This window comes from Nesoenas mayeri (genome assembly GCF_963082525.1).
Source record: "Nesoenas mayeri genome assembly, chromosome: 1".
Lineage (NCBI taxonomy): Eukaryota > Metazoa > Chordata > Aves > Columbiformes > Columbidae > Nesoenas > Nesoenas mayeri.
Genome location: NC_137541.1, coordinates 41,134,412 through 41,147,502, shown reverse-complemented (window position 1 = coordinate 41,147,502; position 13,091 = coordinate 41,134,412). Strand labels below are relative to the sequence as shown.

The 13,091-nt window shown below is 44.5% G+C and overlaps 1 protein-coding gene across 2 annotated transcripts in view; it reads left to right on the top strand.

Annotated features, from left to right (window-relative positions):
• The first annotated feature begins 7,812 nt into the window (after positions 1 to 7,812).
• The window catches only part of TCF20 (transcription factor 20), a 64,055-nt gene continuing 58,776 nt past the window's right edge, over positions 7,813 to 13,091 (top strand). For both annotated transcript variants that reach the window (XM_080340236.1, XM_080340235.1), the window contains exon 1: positions 7,813 to 8,022. The gene's annotated coding sequence lies outside the window, so the exon portion shown is untranslated. The remainder of the gene's footprint in view (positions 8,023 to 13,091) is intronic.

Here is a 13,091-nt window from a genome sequence, read left to right as displayed (position 1 = left end):
GTCTCCCTGAGTAGGGGAAGTAATCAGTGAGGATGTGCAAGGGTCTCTCAAAAAGCCCTAGGCAGGCAATGCTTGTATCAGAGTAGAATTTCCTGGCAGTGGTGAAGGGGAATGAGCTGAAAGCGTTAATTGGTTCCCCCCCACCCTCTTTTCTGTTAAGATATTCCCTTTCTTGTAACCACCACTGCTTTTTTTATTCTTTCTTCTTCTTTTTTTTTTTTTTAACTTCAGTCTCAATGAAGAGAAGTGTTAAGGAAACCCCCTACTTACCACCTAAGGCTAGCTGCTGACTTACTGTTTCTTGAGATGAGATGATGTTAGCTGATTATAAATAGGATGACTACCCTTTTTCATCAGTGTTAGGAGTAAGCCAGCACCTTGATCTTCAGCCCGTGGAATGAATCACACTGTAAGAGTTGAAGCCGTGCTGATTTCGGAGAAGAGTAGTGATCCGTTCTCTCAGCCCACACTCCCTGCTGTGCAAAGGCTTGCCCCTGACCGGGGATCCCTGTGCTGTGGGCAAGTACCCCAGGGAATGTGAAATTTCACCCTGGTGAAATTTTTCCGATGTGAGCAGCATCTCTTCATTAGACCTGGGTTCAGCTAAGGCTTTTAGGGGACCAGCTTGAGGACTACAGCCCCCCCGAACACTGCTGCTCCTCATGAAACTGTTTGTGTTGGGACACCTTTTTTCTTATTTGTGGGTTTGGGCTATTTCTGAAACTGGCTAAAACCAGCAGAGGCTCATCGAGTTGGTAAGTTGACACAAATCGTCCTTACTTAGGCTTCTGATCTTGCTTCTGTGCTCACTGGTGATGTCCTAAGAAGTGCCTGCCTTATTTTCAGAACCAACAGTATTTTATTTAGGTCTAATTACTCTGAGGATGTTTACAGAAAAGTTAAATTGGGAGCATTTAGTCCTAATCACCTCTCAGGACAAATGTGAGTACCAGCATGTTTCCCAGCTGCAGAACATAATCTCTTCAAGAGGGATGATGAAAGCCATGAAATATAAGCAGAGGCTTTGTTAGTTTGAACCTGAACTTCAGTAGGCAACTAGAAGAGTCCCTTGAATCCTGAAGTAGAAACAAGTTACTTGGGATTTTACTGCGTTCCTTGGACTCTGTAAAGATGAGTCTGTATAGACTTTACAAAATTAAATGCTGAATTTCTTAACCTGGGATGGTTACCTCCGTTACCTGATAGCTTTTAAGGCATTGTCATCACTTGGTTTAGGTGACTTGAATGAACGTATGCTTCTTTCCCCCACCTCCAAATGTGTAGGTAGTGCTTGTAAATAGCTGAATATGTTGTGTTTAATGTCAAGTTCTGTGTGTTCTCACGTGCCCTATCCTGATGTGGATTTGAGCACAACTTTAAAGTAACGTGGGGCACTAAAATAAGACATTAATGTAATTGGAAATTTAGAATTAGAGGGTTTGAGCATTGAATGTACTTTTATGAGTCTCGAGATAGAAAGTAATTAAAGTAGTTGTGTTTGAAGAAGTTTTTTTTCTTCGTGTTTTGTTAGCATTAGGAAATACATAAGTAAACCACGGTGGAACTTTAAAAATATTTTTAATAAACCAATCTCTCTGGTGAATCGGGACCAGAGAGCATCACTATACATCACAGAAAAGCAGGAGTCAGTTTCTGTGACAAGAAGTTAATGAGATTTCATGCAACATGTATCTTCAGTGGACCCTTAGATTACTACTACCCAATATAAATACAGCCTTCTTACTGGATGAAGTCTTAGTTTTGGTCCAGTCTGATGCCCTCTGCGTTTGCTTCTTGGTGCTGCAAGCCCTTCTCATGTGCTGTTTCATGTACCTGAGTGCTGAACCATGGTAGGAGCAAGGTGACTGGAAGAACTAACGCGGTTTCTTCAGGGACCTTTTTTTTTCCCTCCTGTTGGAACAGCTGAGATTCAAAACAGCTATTGCATGCATCAGGGAGGAAACCAACAGGGAGCAAAGCAAGAATCAAAATCTTAGTTGCCTCTAAAATTTGGGACTATATGTCATGGGGATTTAAGCTTGTTAAGCCTGGAAATTCCCACTTCGCTGTAGGCAGAAAAAAAACCCCAAACCAAGCCACCAGCAAATTAAACCTCTGTAAAAGGCCAGCAGAAGTAACGGCAGAAAACCCCAGTCCTTTTCTGTAAAATGTGTTCAGGCAAGGCAGAGTTATTTTTATGTAAGACCATTTAAAAAGATGAGTTCTTCTAATATTTGAATTTCTCCTTTTATTTAGATATGTTTAGTAATTCAGATAATGGAGATTTATTGATGGCCTTTTCTGCCTTGTTGGAGACAGTCTTTCTGGAGAATCATATTTGTTTGGCTTTCTATTTTAATTTCCACCCTTATTAGTTTCGACATCTGCCTGGAAATGTGATTCCTGTTTCCTCAAAAGTCCAGCTTCTGTTGTTTCTTGCTTTTTTTACTGGACTTGGATTCCTTTCCCTGCAGCATCACAATCACTTTCACAGCAACTATTTCGATTCTGCCAGAAGCAGCTTTTTTGGCAGGAGGTAAAAGGAATAAGCAGAAGAAGCTGAGCAGGTCTTAAGGTACAAAGATCTTATTTTCATGAATCAGCTCCTTGTAATGGAGCTGAGGTGAGATGAGAGGACAGAAGTGTTGCAGTATTAAAAGATGGAACAGAATTGTCTCCCATATAGATGATTTAATTTTTCTCCTGCTGTGATCCACGCTACCTACCTTTAGTTTCTTTATCATTTTTCTTCCCTTAGCTACTCCAAAGTCTTGCACTCCAGTTGTTGCTCTGTTGCAGAAACTGGGCTGTAGGATTTAACACTGTGGCTTATGGTGATGCTTCCAAATGACGCGCTCAAGACACAAGAGTCAGTAGGCTGAGAATCTGTGCCTGTCCAGTACTTTCCAGCACGTACGTGGATCCTTTGGCTATCTTAAGGGGAAAAGTTCAATATCGGTGGATTAATGAGAGGAGAGCCCTCCCCATCTTTGCTGCAGTTCATTGGGAGATGTCTGATACTGCTTCTCCCTTGTGTAGGGTCAGATGTAAAACTTTTTATCTGAAGTAAGTGTAAAAGAAATAGGAGGAAAGTACGGGAAATCCTGGGGCTAGATGGGAGGAGAGGTAGGAAATGTTAATGAATGCAGCCATGCTGATGTCTTTCTTGGAGAAAGAGAATCAGGCTTGCTGCCCTTGCTTTACACTTGCTTAAAGATGTAGCTGTCCCACCGTGAGTATAAGTTGCAGTCCCTGGTTGTGTGACCTGTAGGTGCCTGATCTCGCTGTCATCTTTTGTATTATCTATCTTCAAGCTAGTCTCTAATGCCCATTCCCATAGCATCTGAGTGCGTCTAGATGAAAGCTGCAAATGTGCAGTGGTGAGCCTGTGGATGACGTGAAATTGTGTAAGAGGGGAAAGGATTAGGACAAGGGTAAAACTTTGAGGGGACGGGTGCCGTGCCTGTGAGAAATCTGCATGCCTGACTCTGCGGAGACTTCAGCCTCCTGGTGCTGCTAGTTCAGTGCTTTTCATCAGCAGTGAAACCTTTGGTAAAGAAGAAGAAATCTCTCAAAGGACCCCACCAGCTGCATTCAGAAATCATCTTTCCTCTAACAAACACCGGGTTGCTCAGAGTCTTTCCAGCATATGTTACCTGCAAAATTGTTCTCCATCCCCCAAGCTGCATTGCTTGCTGGCCTCCCCCCTTCCAGGCAGAGGGAGCTCAGAGGTTGTGTGGAGATGAATGGGCTGAGGTCGTGAATGGTGTCACCCCTCAGTTCCGCCCCTCCCCCAGCTGCTAATGTATGCTTCTGGAGAGCCACACCAATTGAGTAATTACTGAATTACGGCTAGATCAGAAGTGGTGACCTCAGAGACGGGAGGAGACTCTCCATCTCCATTTGTCAGTCCTCTTGTGGTCAGAAGGACCTTTTTTCTCCAGGATCTGTGAGAGAGAGGGAAGGGATGTGCAAGGTAAGCCTTACATTAAGGCATAAGGGGGGGGGGGGAAATAAACGTTTGCTTTTGCCACTGTGGAGTTGATGGGCAGCAGAAGAGTCAGCATTGGCTGGCTGTGTGCTGTGACCGCAGCTAGTAGGAGCAGTAGCACTAACGCTGAGGGCAACTCAAAGGGCATTATTTTGCCCAGAAGCTCGCATCCGTCGCAGAGGAGGGTTCCAAGTCTTGAGACCATTTCCCTGCCTGTCTCTGCCTTGTTTGCACTTCAATCCTTGGAAGTAGTTTGGAGGTGGGCGAAGGTATCTGTGGGGAAAAATGGGTAGGGTTTAGAAGTTTTTCAGTTGTGATAGTACCATAGTGGCTCTGTATAATTATGGTTGAGCTGATTTTCTTGCACTAAAAGCAGAGAGACTTCAGTCTTTCTTATGACTGTGGCATAGCGCATCTGCTCAATTTATAGCACTTACTCTTCAATGATGAAATGTATTTGTTGGAAATTTACATGCAAACCCGTTTAGTTTGTTGCATTGATTTTGAAATTGATCTTTTAAGGATTTATTTTGCTAAGTAACCATTTTTGGCCTTCAATACCTGGGTTTTTTTCTTCTTTTCAGAATTGAAGGGTACTTTGCTTCTAAGTTGCTTTCAGAGCGTATAGATACTACCAATGGCTTTACCCTAAACTAGAACTGCTTGCGTGGATGTTTGATTTGTGTGGTTGAAGGATCAGAGCCCTAGTAGCATGATGGGGTTACTTTCTTCATTAGTCCTAACAATGTTTTATTTCTAACTTTTTTTGGTGTAACTGATGGTGCTCAAGTAGTTCTCACTGAATAGCCAGGTCAGAAGGTTTGAATTTATTTCTTCTGGAAAGTGAAATGTTCAGTGGCAAAGAAAAGCCCAGTGATGTGAACAAGGTGTACTAATGACAGGTTTTCATCTGGAGTCTTCAGACAGCAAAAAATTAGTTTCGGAGAGAATTAAATTCTCCCTTAAGCTCAGCAGGGTTGTATGTTGAAGCCTGATACATCACTTCAAAAGCTGCAAAGGATATATTGCCGGTGCTTGTGGTATGTAACTAATATAGTTCTGGTAACTTGTGTTTTCATTCTGCGCTTTCAATGACCCTGTATGTTACTGGTGATGCCTACTGTAGTGCAACAGCTGACAGTCGTGTGACATTTGCATGTATTTATAGCATGAGGTTTTTTAAATGCCATTTAATCCTTTAAAATGAGCCATATAGTTTTGAGCTTTTAAATATTTTAAAGAGCAACTCCTCTTGTAGTTGCCTTGTAACACTTGTAAGTAGTCATTAGTGGAGATGGGAAATGCTGCTGTGCAGCAGGCTAGAGATCCAGGTATTTAAGTATGCAAATTATTTTTGGTCCTTTGAGAAATTTTTGACTTGTCAATGTCAGCTGTCCTTAGAGTTTTATCACGCTTTTTTGAGCATTTTACAAAACCTTTTCTGTTTATGCTGCAACTTCATTGTGTACATTAGCTAAAAAAATCCCTTGCTATAGGAAGCTTATATAGGTAAGCTCTGTTCTCGTGTTTGTATATATAAAAGAGTTTTACCTTAAGTTTAACTTAAGGTAGAGCACTCAAAGCACTCCTACTTTATAAATCTACACAAAGGATTGACCTCGATGCTTCACTTGAAAATCAGAAAACAGATAATAGAAAATCAAATTATAAAAACCATATCGAGTTCCCCCACCCCATTAGGGCTTTTATCACAGTGCGGGATCCCCAGAGGGAATGCTGTGCTAACCAAGGCCTTCGCGTGCCGCGGCAGTCAACAAGATTAAGGCTGTTCGCTGCTGGAGCAACCTCACAGTTTGTCACGGTGAAATGTGCTGTCGGAGCCTCTTCTTCAGGTGAAGGAAGCGATGACCTTCACCTCCTCTAAGTGAAGCACCTTGCCTTAAACGCTACTTGCAAATGGGCAACAAGTGTTGCGGAGAGCGGGGATGAACTGCGCCGCGAGAGGAAAAGCAAGCAGCAAAGCATTGCCTCTGTGCCCTAGCTGTGGGTCCCAGGTGGCCAATGCGGAGCACATCACGGTGCTCTCATCTGAACGAGATAAGGCACAGATCAGCACAGAAGGCTTTGCCTCTGAAAGAAGCCATCACGTACTTGTGTCGAGTCCAAAGAGGAGCGGAGAAGCAGATGAGTCCTTCCTGGGCGCTCCTGCCAGCAGCCGCGGAGTCCCTAACACTCACAAACTGTTACCTTGAAAAACAAATGGCAGGAGCACATGTAATTTTTGCCTGCTCTGGTTGTTTTCCCCAGACTGTTGCCACTGTCGCAGTCTTATCTCCATGGAATTTCAGCCAGTCTCCGAATTATTTTTGACAGATAACGTGCGGTACAAGATGTGGTTTTTTATATTTATTTTTTGTAAAGAGCGAGTCACCTGTTGGGGAGCCATCGGTGAAGCTGTCAGCTGGCTGTGCTTACAACACAGTTCATTGCATTTTGGGATGAGCTATAAGCAGGGGCATTCTCTCAGAATAAGGCTTCCTACAGGAGATGGTGCTCAGTGAGGATCTGGGCAACAAAGCTTGGGAAACAGGACAGTTATCGGAACTGTTGTATCTGCTCAGCAGAGTTCCTGGCAAAACAAGTTTTAAATGATGCTCGAGCTCTCTGTGCCCAGCACTTGGGGCTCCTTGGGCTGCCAGCCTCCTGCGTTTTCAGGTGAATCGCTCTGAGTGGCAGATGAAGGAAGCTGTAGTGTCACTGGGAGCTTCCTTTGCTGACATGCAGGCTTAGATGATGATGGTTTGACAGGCACTGCATCCTCGCTCTCGAGCTGCCCCCTCGGCCAGTCTCCTGGCCCCCTCACTCTGAAAAATCAATACCAAAAAAACCTAGTGAACGCGCTTTAAAAAAAAGCTTGTTTCTCCGGCGCAGATTAGGCGTCGTTAACTCCCAGATTTAAGGCTGGCAGGGGACTCGGGAGGGCGGGGAGAACTGTTTCTAATTTCCCAGGCAGTGCGGCGGGGAGCGGACCCCCCGCACCGCCGGCTCCCCGCGCCGCCGGCTTCCCCGCGCCGCCGGCTCCCCGCACCGGGCCGCCCGCAGCCTCCATGTTGTTTCCCGCGGCTCGGCTCAGGCAGCGCCGGCTCGGGGCCCGCCCGGCCCCGGCGTGCGGCCTGGCCGCGGGCTCACGGTGTGCTGCGGGCTGCGGGCCGGTAACGGGCCTTCCCGGGCTCTCCGGCCGCAGCTGCCTGGCTGCTGCCTGGGAGGAGAAGCGGCCAAAGGGAATAAATCCGGTTCTTAAAATAACTTGGGGGAAGAGGGGGTGTTATTGATGTATGAGACGATTGAAATGGAAACTGCCGCGGTCCCTCCCCCGCGAAGGCCGAAGGGGCCCGGCAGCTGCTGGGTGGGCGCGGCGCGCCGCCCCGCTCTGCCCCCGCACCGCCCGAGGGCCGCCGGCCGCGCTCGCCCTGAGCGGCCGCCGGGGCGGGGGTGTCGCTGCGGCCGCGTGGCGGGGGCCGGTGACACGCGCGGGCGGCGTCTCCCGCTCCCAGCCCGCAGGACGGACCCGCCGCCGCCCTCCGGGTCCCCGCGGCGGAGGCGGCACCAACCGCCCCTTCCTGGGGCTGCGGCGCGCGGCCCCTTTAAGCGGGCGCGTGGCTGGAGGGGAGGTGGCCGCCTCGCGCCCCCCTCCGCCGCGCGCGCGCACGCAGCCACGCACATGCACAGAGGCGCGCGCGCCTCTCCCCCTCCCCGCTCCCTCGCCCGGCCGGGACCCGCCGCCTCGCGCCGTTCCCGCTGGCGCGCGCTGCTCCCCAGCGGCCTCCGCCATTGGCTGGCGGGGGTCAGCTGACCTCGTGTTATTTCCTGTGTGTGTGTGTGTGAGTGTGTGTGTGTGAGTGTGTGAGGGGAGAATGGAGCGAGACGCCCCCAGGCCCCCGCCGGCCCCCCGGCCCGGCCCCCGGCCCGCAGCGCCCGCCCGCCGCCCGCGCTGCTGAGCCCCCCCGCACCTCCCGCACCTCCCGCGGCGGCGGGGGGCGCCGGGGAAGGCGGCGGGGGGAGGGTCGCAGGTAAGGGGCACCCGCGCTCGGGTCGGGCCGTGCCGTGCCGTGTCGGGGGGTGCCGGAGTGCAGGGGAGGCCTGGGGAGGGGCGTGCTCCCGGCAGGGCTCGCCAGCCCCTCGCTGGGGAGGCCGCGGCCCCCTTGGTGGTGCGGGAGGGGTGTGGGGGTCTCACCCGTGGGTGAGAGGGCAAGCGTTGGCTACAGAAGGGCCCTTAGGAAGTTCTGTTATTAGGAGGTTTAATCCTCCCCCAGGTTTGGTTTGGTTTTTTGAGAGAAAAAAAAAGCTTGTGTTTATGTGTGTTTAAAGAGGCCCTCATGCTCCATAGTGAGGTGCCCACCTGTTTTCCCATCCTGAAAAAACGGTCATTTGCAAGAACTGTGAAGTTTTTATTGTGATGTGAGGATTGGTACTTCTGTTTAAGGGCTAAATGATTAAAAATGTCATATAAGTGCACCCCGCACACAAATTATAGTATACGGACAGAATGTGTTGTGAATGCCTGAGGTTTGTAGTGGTTTTTGTTTGTTTCTTTCGTTCTGAAGGGTTAACCTAGCATTTTTTATTTGCAGAGGTAACAAGAATACAGTGTGTTTGGGCTGTTGTGAGGATCAGGTCGTCTTTTGTTAATAGCCTCTTACTTTGCTGGAAGTTGTGTTTAGGGCTGCAGTTGGAAGTTATTTTTTCTTACCTTCAAGGAAGGAATAAGAGAAAGTTATGTAACCTGAGTGTCTTAGCCGATGTATCAGAGCTGTCTAATGGTACTGGGACTCTGTTATTAAGTTGAAAGTAGGAGCTCATTTGTATGTAAATCAACAAGTGATGGTCTCTGTGGGTAGATATGGCACCATCAGAGTCCTTGATTTCTGTGTTTAAAAGGGCAGGCAGTCTGATTAAATTGCAGTATTGTTTCCTGTACTATTTTTTTTTTTTAATCCTCCTTTGAAAACGAAAGGAAAAATACCTGTGAGGGGACTGAGGATCAGTTTCGGAGCTTTCTATGTTTAGGTTAGCATTTTGAAAGCAATTCACATCTGTATCACTTGTTGCCATCTGTTGATTCATCCATGGATAATTCTTCAGACTGTATCATTTTTAGCATGCTTCCTGATCAATAGGTATGTGTGTAGTAGTTGGCTCACCTTTACCCAGTCTTTGTAGAGCAATAAAGTGACTGGATGTTGGAGATGCACCAAGCTCTGGGTTAGAGTTATAATCATATTAGTTGAGCTCAAGTCAGGAAGAGCTGGGGCTTTTGCCCCTATTTTCTAGACTGCCTTTTGTTAGGTAACCTTGGTTTTTGAGGTTTGTGCATGAGTATTGTGCAGCTAAGTCCATTTGGTTAAGTGTATGTGTGAAATACTTCTTAATATTTTACTTGTGAGCTTTTATTTGACTGAAATCTATGTGTGTGCTTTTTTTTTCCTTAAATCTACGTATTTAAATAGGCTTTCATATTAGTTAACTTTAAGCTGTTTGAAGCTGTGTGTTTTTTATCTGTTGTCTCTCTGTTAGGTTCTATTGGTATAGAGAAAAGCAGCTGCATTAGTGTAATGCAGAGAGAATTACTGTAAATAAATAAATTTTTATTAGTTATCTGTGTCTTAAACTTTGTTGATGTTATGAGGAGGGGAGAATATTGTTTGCTCACTTCTGTAAATTGCTGGAACATGAAATGCCTATTTTTGTGTTTCCTGGTTAAATTAGTAAGCAAACTACTATGCTTTGTGAGTGGGAGTATGACAACACCTTTCACATCAAAAACATGACTTGCTACTGTACATTTTTGTTTATAGTTTTGGGAATGACCTCAGAAAAGCAGACTTTTGAGCTTTGTATTAATAGTCTTAAATGTCTAGGGGAGGTTTTTGGAACTCCTTGAAAGTTTGGTATTCTTCAGACTACATAGTTTTAAATGCGTTAGCATCCCTGCAGTAGAATAGTACATGTTTCGACACAATTCAGGCTTTGATCTCTAAATCAAATTCCAGAGGCTTTGGGATTGATGAAACCTGCATTTTTGCTGAAAATGGGTGCTTTAATATACCTTTGCAGCCTGGGGCAGGTTAAGCATAGTACGCTGTATGAAAGCACCAGGAACAGCTTGCTTGTGAGTGTCTTTAACAGGAGGTTAGGAAATATTTTCTTTTTTGACCTTTTTTTAGTTATTAATGTTTCATAAAGAAGGCTTGAGGTTAATTTTTGTTGAATGAGTAAATCTGTTTCTATAATGCATTAATAAAATCTGAAGGTTATGCAAATGAACCAGAAAACTGTTTGTGTATTAGTTGTGAAGAGGCCCTCTATTGTCAGAATAAGTTTTCTTAACCTTCAACTGAAGAACTGGGGAGATAGTAAGTACTTCTTTACTACATTTTAAAGGCTACTCATATTAAATTTAAGGACTTCAAGCAGTATAAGTAAAAACGTTCTTAATATAGTGCTGTCTATGATTGATACCTGTTTAAAGTCTGTAGGAAAAAGAGTGAAATGTTTAGTTTGGGGTTTTTTTCCACCCCTCTCCCTTTTTGTGTTGTGGAAATGTGTGTAAAGAAGTCTTTTTGGGCTCTTGGTAGAGTGTTAAAAGGAAAATCATTGCATACCCCCTTTCTCCCTTCCTTTTTAGGTCATGTTTAACTAAACCACCCATGAAGCACAGCAAAATGGCAATAATGCTGTTCTTAGGAGGGTCCCTTTGTAGGAATTGTACTGCACAATCCTGTTGTTACTCTACCAGCTTGGCAGGTTGCTATCTAGAATGTGGGCATAACATGTAATAAACTTGAATAATTTCATGCTGCTTGCTTGGTTTCCATATAATTTGAGATAAGGGTATATTTAAGAGTTTATAGCTGGCTTATGCATATCTTGCCTTTTGACACAGGGTATGCCAGATATCCATTTGGGTGGGGCAGCTTTTTAATTAAAACATACGTTTATTTTTTCATACCCTATTCAATTATATTTTATACTTATGAAGGGTATTAGACTAATGTTTTTGGAACCTGAGTTCGTATAACTTCCAAAGATTTAGAAATGTTTTTGGCAGCACTAGCTTCTCAAGCTTCAGTGTGTACCTTCAATGGCTGTGTGAGAATTGGTGTTACTTAATCCTGCACTTGGCCTCCAAGACAGGAAAGATTATGTATGACAGTTTCTGAAGAGCCAACTAATGTGCTGATCTGTTGGCAGAGACTGGACTGAGACCAACCAACTCTTCCTATTCAAGTAATTAAACTGCAGTCTGATAGCAAAAGGTGTTTTATCTTGGCTGTTTTTGGTGAGATAGCTCTGTCTCAAAAAAAAAAAAAAATTAATTTCTGGTTTAGCTTTTGGACTTCTAAAATAAAAGATAAAGGTAGTCTGAAGTATTTTTAACTGTTTCTAATAGTGTTGATATGCTAGATAAAATTTTTTAGAACGCTTTAGTGATACTGATAGAGGACACAAACATAATGTAAACAGAGGTTGGTACTTCTCCAAAATTATACAGGAGAAGCTATTGTATTCTGGTAATGGGATTCTAAGGTGCGGTTCTGTTTCTATCAAACTCTTATTAAAAAAATAAAGTTGGTACTGTTATTCTTCTGACCTGGGTCCTCTCCCTTACTGTTCTTGACTAGACTTCAGTCTTGACTGACCGGAAAAATGAAGGATTCTGTCTTACAGCCGGGTACAGCACTGCTGGTGCATCTGTGTCACAGTAATGTCTCGCTATACCACTCCTAGATTTCTTCAGGTGAACCTTTCAACCAGTATTTACCATGAAGTTATGTTTGGATTTGTTTTGGGACACTTGGAAAAGCATATAATTTTCTTTACTATGCAGGTACATGGGTTTCCTTTCATTTTTTTAAGAGGGGGCGGGGGGAAAAGCCAAACACAAAGACTCAAAAGTTGAGGCTGATGTGTAAGCAAAAGCAGATTCTGTTTAGACCTGTTGGAGGATAAGAGTAGTTCAGGGTGTTCTAGAGTCTGTGATAAGCTGCCTATTTACCTTTAAGGACAAAAAAATTACGAAAATTAAATTTTTACCAGGTCTTGAACTTTTTTGTGCTGTATTTGTGAACAGCACAAGCAGTCAAAATTCCAGTCTTGACCTGGATACAACAAAGCATTCATGTTGCAGTAAAACTCCGGTTTTGTTTTGTTTTTTTCCTGCCTCTTGTGTAGTGGTTCCTCAAGAACAAAGTTAAGAAGTGGTAGAAGAAAGTGCAAGCGTCCTCTTGTTGCTCCAGCCTGGTGACAGTGAATATGCATGTGCTTTCCCAGTGCTCTTTGTGTTTCCTCTTTTTAGCATGATGTTTGTAACTGGTGATAATATTGGAAGAATGGAAAAAGTCTTACCAGGTTCTTTGTCTGAAAGCCCTGGCTTGAGTCCCTTTGAGATGTGATCTGTTCTCTGAGAAGCTGAGTATTTCTTGCCTGCATTGTGATGCGACAAATACAAAAAAGGCTAGAAAATTGACTTCCCCCCCCTACTTCTTTGTAAGCACACAGCACGTCTGCATTCATGCTAATAACTGCATATGGAATCATTATGTATTCTGTGCTGGAATATGATGATTTATTTCAGAGTACTTTACTAGTATGAACTCAGTCATCTAATTGCAAGTGAATTGCAACAGAACCCTCTGATGAGTTCTGATAAGAGCTCAGTGCTTAGCTAGAAATTGTATGGGGAGCTACTATGGTACAAGCTTTAACACAGTTTATTGGGAGAATTGTTCGTATCACTTTTCCTGTGAAAATATGTGCTGCAAACTCTGTCTTGGTAATAGCTTTTAACTGAACTAGAGATTAGGTACTGGCAGAGCTGACTCTATAGATGGCTTGTGGCCATATACAACAGCACTAATGACTATGAAAAACATACCTAAAACTTACTAACTGAAAGAAAAATATGTGCTGTCACACCTGCCAGAATGTAAAGGAATAAACCATTGTACACTATAATGAAGTGTTGTTAATCAGCTTCCAATTCAATATCTACAGTTTGCTGTTACCTTTGGTCAGATGCCTGGATACACTTGAAGTTCCATGCGATTTGACTTGTCAAACAGTGTTTTCTATGAGTAGA